Consider the following 17,424-nt stretch of genomic DNA (forward strand, 5'->3'; position numbering starts at 1 on the left):
TCCACTAACTCATCAATATACGGCAAGGGAAAGTCATCCTTCGGACTGGCTCTATTCAAGTCCCTGAAATCCACACATACCCGAATCTTGTCATCCTTCTTCGGCACCGGAACAATGTTGGCCAACCAAGTTAGGTATTCGGATACCAGCAGGAACCCTGCATCAATTTGCTTGGTGACCTCTTCTTTAATCTTGAGGGCCTAGTCCGGGCGGATTCTTCTGAGTTTCTATTTAATGGGTCGGGCCTCGGGGTCAAGAGGGATCCAGTGCTGTACAATCTCAAGATCGATCCCAGGCATGCCTTTGTAGGACCACGTGAAAACATCTTTGAAATCTTTTAATAAAGCGACTAAGAGCTCGCGTTCCTCCGAAGACAACGTGGACCCGATCTGGACCAGCCGCGGGTCCTCCTCAGTACCCACATTAACTGTAGTGATTTCATCAACTAGGGGTTTAACAAATCTCTCCTGCTCTTGATCAATTAATTGTTGTAAAACCAGAGGAATTTCTTCCTCGTCGTTTTCATCAAAGTTTTGAAAGTCCTGATTAATACAATAAATCAAGGGAACAGAAAAGTACTTAGAAACCATATCCACTCCATTCTCATTAAGTACCTCCAAATCGTCCGATTCTTCGGTTACAATAGACTCGAAAGAGAAAGAAAAAGACGACCTGGACAGGACTGTGGCATCTGGGTTATCACCCCTAGGAATACCAGACTCAGACTCAGTCAAGCTGGAACCTTATTCCGACTCAACAGATTCGGTGGAATCAGATTCCAGCTCAATACCTGACCCGGTGCTGCTTGACAAAAATCCCTCCTCGTACTGCCAGATGAGGGAGGGTGCGATGGATGCATCCAAAATGTTTGACGATAGGCCCGCAGCCGTTTCATTCCCAATCATGGACACCGAGAAGTTATCCCCCAACCACTTCTATTCGATCAGAGGATCTGAAAGTAGACAAGCCAGCGCTACCCTCATTTCAATCTCGGCATTCTCAGAATCCACTGTTCTACATTGCTCAACCTCAGCTGATGGGTTTGTCTGCTCCTCGGCAACATCATCCCCGGATAACTGCAGGTCAAAGAAGATCTCAAACCCCGGCACGCGCCTCCTCTCGGCATTTAGCCATGGCTCTGGGAAGCCACAAAACGGAAAGTCCCCCCTTTCCCGGACAAAGCGTCCGTTTAGGGTACCCTGGATGGGTCAGTGCATTAGCTCAAAAGGCTTCCCCGCCTGCTTCGCTCTGGCTCTCCCAGCCATCTCCTTACCTTTTCTCACTCAATCCTCTTTGGTGGGCAGATAACCCAAGCCAAAGGTGTGTGGGTTGTGTGGCACTTCGTCCAATGCTGCAATGCCCTTTCGGCCACTCTTCCCTAATCCCATCCCGGGGATGTGTTAGAGCTTGTTCATGAGGTATATTGATTGAGCACTAACATACACCCCCTCATTAACAGCTAAGATGTTCAGCACGACCCGGGCCTCAGCCAGAGTAAAGCTTGATAAGAAAACATCCTCCATACCGTGCTCGATTTCCAAGACTGGTGTAGACACCTCAGGTGGCGGATGAATTGATGAGTTTCCAAAAACTATGTCCACCCCCTTTCCATGGGGGTACTTTAGTATCTGGTGCAAGGTGGATGAAACTGCCCTCACCTGGTGCAGCCATGGCTGCCCCAAGAGTAGGTTGAAGGTTGCAGGAACTTCCAGGACGTGAAAGTTTATCTCATGTTGTTCCGGACCAACCTTAGTTTGAATTTGCACGGTCCCCTTTACCTCTCCGCTTTGTTGTCATATTATCACCTGGGTGGTTGGCGCAAAGTCTGCGGGTTTCAACCCGATTGCATACACCGTCCTTGCCGGGCACACATTGATGGCGGATCCGGTATCAACAAGAACCACCAGTATCCATTTGTTTCTACACTCTACAGAGATGTAGAGCGGCTTGTTGTGATTCGCACCCTCAGGTGGAAATTCTTTGTCGGAGAAGGTCAACATCGGGGAAGCCCCCCTCGGAAAAACCAATCCCACCAGTTGCTCAGGCGTGGTGTCTATCGAGAGCTTGGCCTTGTCCATCGTCGATAAGACAACTTGTCTATGAACACGTGATGCCATAAGCAGTCCCCAGATGGAGATGTCTGCCTGTATCATTTTCAACTGTTTTAGCACCACCTCTTCTTCGAGTAGCTTCTCTTTCTATTTTTTCGCCTCCTTGTCCTTTTCGGACGCCTCTAGTTGATCTAGGTGTGGGGGCTTGAAATACCGCCCACTTTTGGTCATATGGTCAACTTCACCAATGTACCAGGTATCGTCCGGCTGGTTACTCCCCAAGTCCTCATCCGTGTGGGCAAGACATATATCATCGTCCTCCCACCACATTCCATCGGCAACTGACAGACACCTGTCCGGCTCCATTACCACTATCCTTGTACTTACAGTACCCTTTCTCCATATGCTCGCAGGGCTCTCTGTCCTTGTGCACACAACAATTCTAGTCCCCACAGGGGCCTTTGCTTTTCTGATTCTCTCAGACTCTTCGATTCCTTCCTGTTCCAACTGCGTTAGTACAGTTTGCTGTTCAACATTCCCTGTATTCAAAATACCCAAATCCCGAGCGAAATTATTGACACCGGCGCTCTCCGGTGATGCACTCTGATCTCCAGCCCTTCTGGCCACAACTAATGCCCTTGCCCCTAATGGGCCCTATTCCGGCTGAGATTCTTCAACAACATCTGGTTGGTCCTCAAGCCACCCTGTAGCCTCTGTTGACTCCTCAAAATCATACCAGTTGACTGCCGAGTCTTGTTCTTCGAAAAACTGCAGGTTGGCCATATCCTCTTCCAAAGCTGCCAAGTCATCTATCTTCTGATCAAATTCATCCCCCGGCAGTACACAAATTTCTCCCCCTGTCAGTAATTCCAGAATCGGCCTAGCTTGACCTGCTGACACAATGTAATCACTCAGATTATGTACCTCCTCAGCAAAACTCCCAGATTCCTCCGATTCTGAATCAACAGCCCTACTTTCTTCCAAAATCATCCCTGTTCCATCTTCGATGATCACCACTATTGGCTTGGGTTGGGCTCGGGAGATGTCCAACATGCACAAGTCTATGCTGTCGGGAAGGGACACCTCCGGCTTGGGTAAGTGGGATGGGGTGATATATATATTGGGGTCGTATGGCATAACCCCGGTCATGATAAAGTTGTTGCGTTTGGGAGGTGGAGCTTGGTTGTGTGGTGGGAGAGGGTTGGTTGTGACATTGGGTTTCTCTGGAGGCACGATCACCCCATTATCAATGAGATCCTGAATCTCATGGCGTAATCGGAAGCACTGGTCGGTGTCATGACCGTGCTGTTGGTGAAACAAGCAATATTTGGCTGGATTATGGGAATGGGGGAGTTTTTCCAACAATGGCCGTGGCTCTAGGGGCTTCAAGTGCCCTTTTTTTATTAAAACCCCCAGGGCTGTAATAACCCCGACCTCCGATTAATGCTAAACCACGATTAATTATGCCTAATAGTAATTTAGGAGGAATCTGGGATTAATTTGCATATGCGTTGCATTAATTCTGTGTTTCTATTTGTTTGCCATAAAATTTATTTGTTCATGTTCTGACTTTGAACTGCGAATTGAAAGCCTTATCGACGCCCGATTTCGAAATTGATTAGTGTTTTGTGCTAGTTAGAATTTATGTGATTTTATGGTGTATTTAATTTAAATTTGACTTGGTATGGTTAAATTAGATTAATAATGTTGAATTACATTAGTTTGACTTATTCACCAATTTGCCACTAGGTGGACTATGCTAGACAAATTGTTTAGTCTAGAATCACACTTAGAAGAACAACTTTTCCTTAGCCATTTCTTGGAGACAAAAACGTAGGAGAGAGAGAGGAGGAAAAACTTAGCTTCAACAAGAGTTTTGGCTTGGAATTTGAAGAATTGTAGAAGAATTTTCATAATTGACCTTCTAGACTTGGAATTGAAGAACTACGGTAGGAGGACCATCCCTTTGAACTTGCATTTAAGTTGTATCTTGCAAGATTCATGATAGAATAGAAGATTAAAGTCAAGAATTAGTTTAAACATGTTGAATTCACGCTCGAGCGAGCATCGAGCAAATATCGAGCGCAAATTTCCAACAACCAGTACTTTTACATTTTTACAGACCGCTCGAGCGAAGGAGTCTACGCTCGAGCGACCCTTCTGTTTTGACAAGCTCGCTCGAGCGAAGAAAGCCACGCTCGAGCGAGACCCCTGTTTTCAGCAAGTTTTGTAAAATATTTTGTAAGGCATTTTTGCATCTTCATTCCATCCTAGGTATTCCTAGGCCATGTTTAAGACTCTATAAGGGAGGATTCAAGGTTAGGAACAAGCTAAGAATCAATGACGTAAGTTTTGTATATTTAGAACGTGTATTTCAAGTATGTGTCTGTTATGTGTTATGTAGGTCACGTGTCGCATTCTGTTTGACCTTTTGACTCCGTCTGTCTGACTCAAGGCCCACTGTGAGTAATAACTTAGTAAAGATATGTTCAACTGTACTTATTTTCTGAATAACAAGATGAGATCTGTTTTCTGCAATGATATGTTCTGTACAATGAATGATTGTTCAATTTCTGACATGTATTCGTGACATCCTTAGTATCATGTGATATCTACAGCTGTTACCCGGTATCGGAGGTTCCTTTATGGAACTTATATTTGTCTGCACTCTGTTACCCGTACCGGAGGCCCGCCATGGGGGCTTAGCTGTTCTGTTCTGTCCCGGATCCGAAGGTTCCTTCTTGGAATTGGGTTATTCATAACCTTACGCTTATGCGTTCTGTTCTATTCTGCTCTGTTCTATTATGCTAATGGATGTATCACGTAAACTTAATCATAACTTATGATTTCTGTCTGTATATGATCTGAATAAGTATCAATTTGATACAATATGAATTGATTTCCAAAATCTGTGCGAACTCATTCATTGAAACCCTTTTACTCTGTTTATTATTCACTGGCCTTTCGCTCATTGTTTATATTATATATGTATATGGGGCGGCACATGACCCAGGCCAGAGTTGACGGCCTTCTGTTCTGTTTTGTCAGCCAACTGGTGTGCCTCCCGAGGAGGTTCCGCTTGAAGCCTATTGATATGGCTGTTTTTGTGTTCATGCTAGTCTGTATCTGTGTTTTGTGAGTCAGGTCTTGGGAATTACTCTCTGTAAATATTAATGTATTTTGACTAGCATGTTTATGTATATAAATAAGTTTTGAAAAGTTCTGTCTCATGTATGTTATCACAGCTCATTGGATCTTGTTTATTTTGTATATTGCTTTCGCAGCCCCTTATTATTTGCTAATCTGTACAGAGGCCTTTGGTAATCCACGGATTACTGGCCGGTTACGGTGCCAAACCTACAGGGACGGGTTTGGGTCATGACAAAGCTTTGGACAGGGGCATATATAGTGGAGCGAAGGTTCTTTGGCATTTGGGTGGGTATCTGGCTGTTTGCGAACTACAACCGGATGCACCGGTGAATGGCGTAGCTACAAGGGTTCTTCGGGTGTTGGTGGTGACCATGCTTAATTCCTGGGATCTGGCAGCTGCAGCACTGCTTGTGCCTGCATTCGTACTGCGGTTGTTGAAGGTTCTCCTAGGCTGCTCTCTGTCATTGTCAATCAAGCCCTGCTTCAAAGTATCCTCGATCTGTACTCCCATCTCATGCAGATCTAAAAAGGTAGGGAAGGGGAGCACGATCATTTTCTGCATAAGCTTAGGCTGGAGATTGCGCATAATCATCCGAATTTGATCTTTATCAGTGGGCCTTAGGGTCATCATTGAGGCCTTAGCCCTCTACCGGGTTACGAACTCAGAAAAGCTCTCCTTAGGCTTCTGTCTAGTTGTCTCAAGATCATAGGTTGTAATCTCGATTTGTGTATTATAAGAGTACTGAGCGACAAAAGCCTCGGCCATCTCATCCCAATTTCTCTTAACATCGTCTTCCAGTTTTACGTACCAGATGGCAGCTACACCTGACAGGGTCCGGCCGAATAGAGAAAGCTTCTGTAGCCTGGTGAGGCCCATCAGCCTTAAGATTTCCGAAAATAACCTCAGGTGTACCATGGGATCCCCGGATCCATCAAATCAGTCAATATGCGGCATCTTAAATCTGTCCGGAAATATCACGGCTGCATCGGTATACCCATCTTCAATATCAGGGATAGACTTGACCCCCTGGGACTTCTTGAACAACTTGTCAAGCTTGCTTACTTTTAATGCCGTGGGGTCGACTTCGAACTCAAAAGGAGAGTCCGGCTAATTGATAGGCGTAGGTGCCTTGGATAGTTGAGGTAGAATCGGGGGCGAAGCCGGCCCCGTTGGGATGTCTATATCTTCCTGGGCATTCTGGACATTTGGTATCTTCCCGGGTGTTGGAATTCCTGGTAGGGGAGGAGCCTGGTGTGAGGCAGATGCCCCAGCTTGCTGTTGTAACCTGGCGATCAACTCTGCCTATTGAGCCATGGTCTCGGCCTGTTGTTTGGCCAATTCATCTCGACGAATGGCGTCCTGCTGCATGAGTTTCATACTTTCTTGGAGTTGACGCATCATGTCCTCCATCTCTGCCATACTGCTTTGATCTGATTGAACTACCGGTATATCTATCTCTGGAGTAGCCTCGGGAATCTCAACCTGACTGCTCAATGACCACTGATTTGGCAACGTCTGCTCAGATACACTGCGTCTTCTCGACCTCCGTCTGATAACCGGGGGTAAAGAGCGGAACACTGGTTATCCGTCGACTAGATCCTTAGATCGATTGAGTCGGCGACCTCTAGTCCAGAGTGCTTAGGGAATATCTGCTTGGTTTGAAGCAATTGTGCTAAACTACCTAGCAAAAAGATAAATAAAGCAATAAGGAAATAAACAACCAGACAAATGGACAGCACAACAGCTTAAATAAACACAACACACAGTTGATAAGCTGAATAGACTGTTCTCAATCACTGATCATTGTTCCCAAATCACTGCCCCTAACACTGAATCTGATATCCGCAGATAACTGATTCCCAAAATACTGAACTGGTGTCCGCAGGCCTATTTCCCAAACTTGTAAACTGATATATGCATTCTTGTAGAGACGCACTCTAAAAGCACATAGCAAACAAGTGAGAGCCAAAACACCCCTATGTTAGGGTAGGGTTTCCCTGTCCTATTTTGTCAGGAGCTAGGGTTTCACTACGCACGCAGTGGTTTCAAACAACCTATAATCGGGTGAGGAACCTGTCCTAGCTTGGAATGGTCACTATGGATTCCGAATATGCACTAGGTCGAATAGTCAAAAAGGGTGCCCCGGCAACAACCGGGGTTTGTGTTCCCATCATGGCAGAGCCTGTAACCGGTCAGCCTTATGGCATGCTTAACAAAGCGAGCCTTCGACAAACCGTTCAGTAATAGCAGACGGCAAACACGGTGTGCTAAGAGCACCAATGCACATGCAATGCAAAGAAACACATAAGTGTAGTAAAAACAAGATATCATGAGTTCGAGTCAAGTTCTCTAAATCCCCAGCAGAGTCGCTAGAAACTGTAGACGTCCCCGAACATCCCGGGAGGAGATCCCCCCGTTTTGTTCATTTGGGGCTCACTACAGTTCGGACTCAAATGTCACGGTTCTTAATCTAATCATGCAATGTGCAATGCAAGAATAATAAATCACCAAAGAGTCCAAATCTGGCAAATCGTTTTGAAAATAGATTTTTTGAAAGAAGTGCCAAACATGGACTGCTTTGCCAGATACAGAGTCGCCACCTAAATGTTTTATTTTGGAAAATTTAGGAAACCTTGACTCGTTGCCTAAGGCCACGTGTCCGTCATCACCAAAGTTGCCTCGGCTCGGAAACTTGGGTACGATTGAGGAAGGTCAGCTATGAGCACCCCCGCTCGCCCGATCAAAGATCAGCCTCTACTAACCATGATATCTTGTTTTGAAAACACATGTGTTCTTATTCCGGTTAATTAGCCTAGAATTACTATGTGATGCACACAGCAAACAAGTATAGGCTGGATCGCCTAAATTGGAACAATGCATCGCATATCCGTTTGTTTTGAAGATGGATTGAAATTTACTACCCGCAAGTAGGCTAAAACACGGGTTTCGACAAATTATTCCAATTCAAGCAACCCAACCTTCACCCACAGGCATTCAGGCGGTTATAACACATAAGCACATAGCCTCATGGTAAGCATACCATCATGGCAATCACTCGCACACATGCAAGGATGCTAAAGCGAAAACACTTACCGAGTACTCCAAGCCAAAGAAAAAAGCTAATTAGAAAACATGCATAAGTCCTAACTATGCTGAAAATGCCTAACGCAATACATGCAAAAATGCAACTTAAGATAGGCTCGGCTATTCTAAAATGGCATATGAAATGCAACAATTGATACACGTATTCAATTTGGAATTGAAATACAATGCAATTAGTATGATACGCCGAGCCCGGTGTATGCAAGACATATGAATGAATGCAAACATGCGAGCATAAGTATGTTAATTGAAACATGCCCTAATCTAACCATCGTAAGCAGGTAAGTAAAAGGGAGAAAGACGTGGGGTTGGAACACATACAACACACACATGCACACTTATTACAAAATTGGCCCTCTCCCGGAGGGTCTAAAAGAATAATACAAATCAACTAATTAACTAGCTAATTAATTATTACAAAACTCTAATTAATTAACAAATTAATTACAAAAGAAGGCGGCCGCGGCCCTGCCTTGGAATGGTTGGACGATGCATGCTCGGTCGCCTCACTTGGAAACCCGTTGCCATGCCACATGTTTCCTCTGTTTGCACTGTTCTGCACCTCTGAGAGTTGTAAAAGTCTTAAGATTGCTTCTGAACCACCTCCTACACAATTTGGGATGCCACCGGCCAAGATAGGACACTACCGGCCATTAAAATGTGGCCATCGGCCAGAAATGAGGTCATCGGCTGGCCATTGGTGGTCGGTCAGCACTAGATGTGGCCGACCAGCCATTCCTTCCTACAGAACATTGGTTTTGCTACAACAGAGGACAGACAGTGCATGGCATAGAATTTGCAAGCCAAATGTATGCACAACCACCCTCCCTATCATGTCATGGACTCAAGGGAGTGTGGCCCTCGACCCTCGGGCCACCAATCACGCATTTCAATGTATGATGGCCAAAGGTGTCAAAGGTGCATATTAATGTGAAATGAATGCAACAAAACACATGAATGCCTAGAACTTTATCATGCCTGGATCAAGAGCGTCGGTGACCAAGGATTGAGGTACGTTTCGTCACTTCAAGTACGAAACGTCCCTCGGTCCTCGTGTTTGGTTTGACACTCGAAACCAAACACAATGCAATACATGCGAGGATGTATATAAAATGCAATGCGAAACATGCAATTAATGCAATGCAATATGAACAATGCAACTTAAAATGAAAGCAATATGGTAATGCAATAGGCATGTGATACTACCATGCAATCTAGGTATGTAAATATATCGATGGATAAGCATGTGACAATGACACTAACTGACAAGGATGCGACAACATGCAATGCAGTAGGCTCGTAACAAAGCACTAATACATGATCCATGGACTTATACTAAGGATGGATAGGCCTCAGCCATGTCCAAAACAGTGGCCAATAATGATGTAACAAAAGCACGAATCACACATGCAAGCATGCATGCACCAAGGCCTATCACTTAAGGCATGAAAAAGGCAATTCTAAGCATACTTAAAAGAGACAAACATGGGTATTTTACAAACATGTTGAGCTCTGAAATCATGCAAAAAGGAGTGCCAAATCCAAACACACAAGTGAAACATAGCATGCAAAGGGGCCCAAAGCTTGAGACCAACCAAAGGGTTCAAACCATAGTCATACCAACCAAGCCTTAAAGAGCCAAAATGACTTAAATTAATCCTAGGGCAGACCAAAACAAGACTAGAACATGCATGGAACATGGCCAAAACATGCTAAGAAATACGCACCAAAACAAAGGCATTCAAGACTACAAAGAGAGCACTCCCTTACAACTATCACAACCAAGCATGGCATGGACTTTTCAACAAAGATCAGAGTTATAATACACCAAAAAGAGCCCCGAAACCCATTGATATGGCAGCTTGAAGACTTAAACAAAGAGGCATGCACAATGACTCATTTTTAAGGCACAAAAGAACAACTCTTCAAAGCATTGAGAGGATGGTAAATGCAAGCATACAAGCATGAAACATGGACTGAAATAGCATGATCAGTGATCCCAAATCACTGAAATAGCCCAAATGAGGCATGTTCATGACTCACACACCCAAACCTAGCAAGCTAAAATGCAAAGTAACTATACAAAGCATGGCAAGCATGACCCAAAAGACCAAAAACAGAACTTAAGCATGTCACAACATAGCTAAAAGCTTCATGAAGTCAAGCTAAAACATTCAAGCATGGTGGTCTAAATGCATGATGCATTTCTAACAAAATAGAGGAATGCAAGGCAAGTGTATTATGCATGCTATGGACTGATAATCCGACCAAAAATAGAGGTATAATATGGTAAGATAACACCAAATATCCCCTGAAATGGAGCCAAATAAAGCTATACACACATGCTACATTTATGAGCCCTAAATGCAAGTAAATGAAGCAAAAGGGGAGAGGGGTGTCCCTCCCCTATACAAGACCTCAAAACCACTTCTCCACCTTTGAAAATCCTCTGGATTTCAATGGTGAGAAGGTTAAAACAAAAGAGTTACAAAGCTCAAATAGGAAGGCACAAAAAGAGGCCAAACAAGGCCTAAGAGGGGGTGGAAGACCCCCAACATAAAAGTGACCTTAATGAAACAACTTAAGCATGAAAATACAGAACTTTTATCAGTTATACATAAAGCTCAAAACAACATGCAAGATAGGTTAAAAGCTTGTACAAAAGTGGGGAATATAAAGCAATAGTGCTCACCCTTGAAGAACACTTCAAAAACACCAACCCCAGCCCCTTCCTCTGATCAAAACCAACTTAAAAACTCTGAAACCAGTCCCTCAACACCTTAGTAACCGAAGTATAGTGTAACACTAGGTGTTTTAGTGAAAAACTAAGAACAAAAACCCCTTTAGGATACTATTACACACACAACTATATAGAAAGAGGGAGATATAGAGATATATGGATATATCAGCTATATCTTCAAGTTCTTCAACCTCTGAAATGGAAGGAGAGGCTCTCCTCTTATAGAAGAGCAAAAATTTAGCTTCCAAGGGAGGCTAACTAAAGGGTGAAATCCCTCCATACACGTGTATGGAGGGCAGGATCTGTGCGTACTAGCTGGCACAGCTGGCATGCATAATGCCTAAAAAAGGCAAAAAAAAGAGGTGCCGGCCACAAAAGGGGTCGATCGACCAAATCAGAGGCCGGTCGGCCACAAAAGGGGGCCGGTCGGCCAAACATTTGGCCGATAGCAAAAATTAATGGCCAGTGGCATCATGCCCTGGCCGGTGAGGTGTGGAGATGGTCAACAAGCCATTCCCTGCCCTCAGAAGCAAAAACACAAGTGTTTGATCCATAACCAAGCACAAAACAAACAAGCCAAGAGGTCTTGAGGCAAGGCGTGCAACCGAGACCTCCGAGAACTCAAAATGAACACAAACATGGATGATCACCGAGTGTTCAAATGGTGACGTCCAAGTCTTGAGGACGGTCAAAAATGGGGTGTCTACAGGTCTACGGCTATTTATGCATGCATGGATGATTACTTGCTAAATTAAAAACTGTCATGATTTTTGCATCCCGGTGGTGCAACTTGAATCAACACTATCAAGCATACTAGAAGCATTTCTAGCATGAAGCATATTAATGAAGAAACTAAAATTTTCTACAATGCTCTTGATAGGTTATGATATTGAACTTCATCAAGATGACTAGGTATCTCTAATGAAGATTCTACAAGAACAACCAGATTATCCTGATTGATCACAAAGTAAAAAATTCCATGATTGTAGTTGATAGCACATAACAATGGCAAGTACTAGATATTAGGTATGCTTCATTTAGTTTGTTCTTGTACTCACAAGTAAGCAACAAGTTCTCACTACCACATGAACACCCACACATACCAATATATCTTAGTAGTGTTCTATTTCATTTGTATAGCACCATTTTTGTGTCCCTATCAAAGCCCAAAAAGAAAACTGTGCAGACGAGGGTAGATTTCAAATTACTTAACAAAAAATTATGATAAACATTAGAAATTCAAAATCATAATGTTACACAAAAAATATAAGCACAAAAAATATAGACCAAGCACACTTGCCAAATAGATAATTAATTGCAAAAATCCAAATAATCTCATACATTGTCACTCTGAGATCATGAGACCATCTATAGTATAAGCTATCTAATCCCAAACTGTCTTGCAAATCAATTACCAACCCCTCTCAAAAGTAATGAAAACAAACAAATCTACAAACTCTTAAATTAGAGAGTTAATTGATTTGAAAAACAAAGAAAGTAATGAAAAACAAACAAAACTACCAAAGAATTAATTGCTTTGAAAAATGTACCTGAGATGAAGAGCAAGAGAGATCGATCTGGTTCAACTATCTGTGAAAGCAATATATCAATTATCGTACCTCAAATAGAATATTTTGTAATACAAAAAATTAAATTAATTATGATCTAAAAAGCAGAATATTACTGGATAAGATGTAATAAAACATCAAAAAAATGAAAATGAAACTCTTTTAAGCCAGTGTAATGGTAAACATAACAGCTGTAAATGACGAAAGAGGCAATGAAGATTCTAATGAAAATTATAAGCACAAATTTCTGTGAGCATCTAATGATGTTTTATTTCTTCATGAATATGTGACATTTATGAATTTACATACCCCTTATCTACCTCTATATCCTTCCCTGACCTGGTTTTGGGCCTCTCCCTTTCCCCAACGCCACCAAAATATTTACTTTTACTTCTCCCAGAGCTATACATTTCGTTTGAATATGTATCTTTATGACCCTTACCATCTTCCACTCCAATCTCAACAATCTCACTTCCTTGAAAGTCTTTTGATGAATCAAAACAAATTCTGTTAAAATCATTCGAAACTCTTTCAAATTTCTGTCTAGTTTTTTTTTTCAATCCTTTATCTGATTTCTCTCTTGTAATAAGATTATCCCTTCATAGCTACCTTTATAATGTTCTCAGTCATCCTCATTTCACTTTTTTTTAACTACGGATGGGGCCCATGTTAAGCTTTTTTGGTTTGACCCCCTTCTTTAAGTTGTCTTTGTTTGTTTTTTTTCTGTATTATCTGGGAGAATGGTGATCTCTATACAAATACATCCATATATATATATATATATATACATATAAGATTGTACATTTTATATATAAGTAAATGCAAGAAAGGATGTATAATCTTCTTATCATGTATTTTAATAAACACAAGTTAACATATAACTCATATATTATATACACATACATGTAAAGACATGTAATGAAGCAAGGAGAACAATCTTCTATTCCACAAAAGTGGTGGAGGATGAGACCCAGACCCAGACCCAGACCCACCCCAGTAGTAAACTTTAGAACAAAAAGGCTTTTAGAAGAAGAGAAGAGAGGTCCCCTCAACCCTTACCCTCACCCACCTGCCATGAAAAGCTCCACGATATATATATATATATATATATGAAACAAACAGTAATACTTTACGCATTGATGTTCACGTCCTTCTCCTCCTCACAAAATACATACACATTAACAACAGATATATCTTCCTAAAGTTGGATTGGTTTCTTGTTATTGTGTTGTTCCCTCTTTAGTGCTCTTTCTCTGTCTCTCTCTATAAACCACGTCCTAATCAATTATTTTCTAAATTCAAAGAGTAGTAGTTCATTTATTTGTATACATACACCTTTGTTTTCCTAAAACAAGCATCAATCTGAGGCAGAAAAATTGAGGACAAAGATTCACATGAAAAGGAGGAGGAGGGTGCCCATTCAGAATATTGTCTTGTACTGCTTGTATTAATTGTTACAAGCAGGCTCGAGAACTGTCAGTCTGGAGTGTCTCTTGACCATTGCTTTCACTTTTCACGTCCTCATCGTCAATAAGTATCTTCTAAATTTACATTAATTAGCACAAACAAAGTCTGCATTGTTGTCGTCCATTAATATTAGAATAACATTACTCAATGCATTGATCTAAAAACTGATTTGTCCACTCATTCTTAGAATTCTTATGTAAATTAACTCTTCTATACATTTATAGATCAGTTTAAGAGATAATTGGTAAAAATCAAAAGGACCTCAATTCTAATGCATGTTTTCTTATGTGTCAACAATGCAAGATTCAGGACAAGAATGAAGCAGCTCTTAGAGATGAATACTTACAAACCAGATTCAGGACAAGAATGAAGCAGCTCTTAGAGATGAATACTTACAAACCAGATTTGATCGATCTGATTCAACGATCTGAACTGAGCTGATCTGATCTGATCTGATCTAATCTGAAAATGAAAAAATTAGAGAGTAAATCAGCAGATTTGACAATGGGAAAGTAGACCAACAGAGATCGAACTGGTTCAAACTCGAACACCGATTAAGAGAATCAAAATTGTACCTGAGAGAGGAGCAACAGAGATCGATCTGGTTTGAGAATGATATCGATTTTGGATCTGCGATTTGATGAAGAACAGATCGAGTTTGAGTTCAAGTTCGATGAAGAGACTGATCAAAGCTCTCCAACGACAGATCGATGAAGAGCAACAGAGATCGAGAGTTCGACGAATATACAATGCAAAATCTGCAATCGAGCGAGAGAGAGAGAAAGAGTGTGTGTGTGTGTCTTTGATCTGGTTCGATGAATATCAATCGAGGGCTTTGGAAGAGAGAGAGAGAAAGAGAGAGGGAGAGAGACCGAGCTATGGAAGAGACGGAGAGAAAGTGAGAGACGGAGTATGGATGGTGTCAATCTATAATGGCATTTCCCAAAACGCCATAAAAGAAACGTTACAGTAGGCCATTTTTCCTGTAGTGCGTACATATATCTCTTGGCATGTCTTTAGTCATCTAAAGGATTATAGGATTTGACCGTCAAATTTTGGTTTGTGCGTCCCCTTCAAGTTTCGTTTTGTTGATTTAAGTTATTTATTCTTGAATATTTATGTTTAGATTATTCTTGAAGAAATTATATTGATTCGATAAATATAATCACATAATTTTAATATATCCATCTTCAAAAATTAATGATATATTTTTAAAATTATATTTGTTATTTATTTTTAAAAAATTACGTACACTTTATCAATAAATTTAACTTTTTAAAAATTATCTACACAAATACTTAAAAATGAACCATTCGAATCCTAATCCTAAACATAAAGGTTACGGAGGCCTTCCAAAACTTGATAATCTAGTCTTCAAATGCTTGTATATCAGTTAAGATTAGGTTTAAGCAGGTTCAGGACCACTAAAGCTACTGTCCAAAAAAAATAATAAGAAATTTGTCGATATTTTCAAGAGGTGTTTTTTAGGTCCATGCACAAAATTATCTATTTATATTTTACTTAGTTTAAATTATTTTTTTATATTCTAATAAGTCTTATAAGTAAGATAGTGATCAAAATATCTCTAATAACAATAGGGTAAAGCGCATTAATATTGACATGGGTAAGCCAATAAAGGTTATGGCCCACCACTTAAGGTCCAATCCATAATTCAAACACTAAAGCCCAACATTGTTAGAGCTCAACGTGACATTAAGGACCAATGATATCTGAACACGTGTCAAGATAAGAGCTGGCCACATAAGCAGACAAAGATCCTGCAAAGTTATTGCATCACACATCAGCCATTAATGAATTTTCCTGCAGCATTTATTGTGATAACCCCTCCCCGTCGGGACAGAACGGCATCACCATGAACAAGGCAAGTTAGAGCATAGACTTTCGACCAAGGTGATAGGTCGGAAGGGACAAGGAAATGATTAGCAGAGGATATAAGCAGGCATCGAAGACAAGGAAAAGGTTAAGCTTCTCTATCTCCAATCTATCTCTACATTTTTCCATCTCATTTTTCTAACTTGCTCATCGGAGGGTTCGTTGGGGGACTCCCCGTTCCTCGTTGAACTCTTGTGCAGGTCTCCTTGTGGGCTCGGCACCTCAGATACCAGTTTGGGAAGTGTGGATCAATCCAACTTGTTCCATCTGGAACTCGTTGTATCATCAGTTGGCACCATCTATGGGAAACCTTTCGCTCCGGGCGCCAGTTGTGCTCATTGTCGCCGGAAACCCCTTCCCGATAACCTCTACCTGCCATCCACCAAGGTGGATGGTCACAACTAGATCCATGGCTTCTCACCACAATGTTACCGACCACCAAGCCGATTCTCCTAACCCTAACAACCTACCGCAGTATTTCACAGAACTCACCAACAGCATCAACCGCTTAGCCGAGCAAAACCAAGCCCTGATCAATGCTTTGCTTCAAAGAGACCTTCCCATCCCTCCTCCTCTGCCTCAAGATATCCCACCCAACCAAGAACGAGCCCCGAGCCATCCTATCCAACAGTCCCACCTATCTAACTTGGAAGGCATGCGATCCCCTCCCCCAGATATGAACCCACCGCCTCGGGTCCCACATCCGTCGGTCCAGGCGTCCACCCCAGAGGGACAGGCTAGTAGTGTCCAGCCTCCACTGCATTCCGGTGGTGACAACGTTCCTCTCTAGGATGTAGAACTCTGAGCCATAAAACTCCAGCTTCAAGGAGTCATGTAGAACATACAGAATAAACGATCTACCACAGCCAACTCACCATTAGTTGCCTCCATCAGGGACAAACCCTTACCTCCTAAGTTCAAAATGCCCTCCCTCAACTCTTTCGAAGGCACAACGGACCCAGTCGACCATTTGGAAACTTACAGGACCCTCATGGTCCTCCATGCATTCCCTGACGAGATCATGTGTCGTGCTTTCCCCGTGACACTTAAGGTCGGCTCGACTCTGGTTTAGTCAACTACCAACAGACACTGTCTCTACTTTCCAGCACCTAAGTGACTCATTTCTCATCCATTTCATTGGTGCCCAGCGCCAGCGGCGTCTGGCAACCCAACTCCTCAATATCCATCAGACCGAAGGGGACTGGCTGCGCAGCTTCGTCACCCGTTTCAACATCGAAGCCTTGCATGTAGTAGAAAACGACGACAAGGTCATTCTCACGGCTTTCATGGCCGGTCTACGATCATCTAATTTCCTTTTTTCCCTCTCCAAAAACCCTCCGACCTCCATGGCCACCCTACTTTCCAAAGCCCAAAAATACATGAATGCCGAAGATGCCGCCCGACAAGATCCTACAGCCAAAAACCCGACCCCGAGAGAGAAGAGAAAAGACT

Source organism: Camellia sinensis, chromosome 7 (genome assembly GCF_055761805.1).
Source record: "Camellia sinensis isolate YWXY chromosome 7, ASM5576180v1, whole genome shotgun sequence".
Taxonomy (NCBI): Eukaryota; Viridiplantae; Streptophyta; class Magnoliopsida; order Ericales; family Theaceae; genus Camellia; species Camellia sinensis.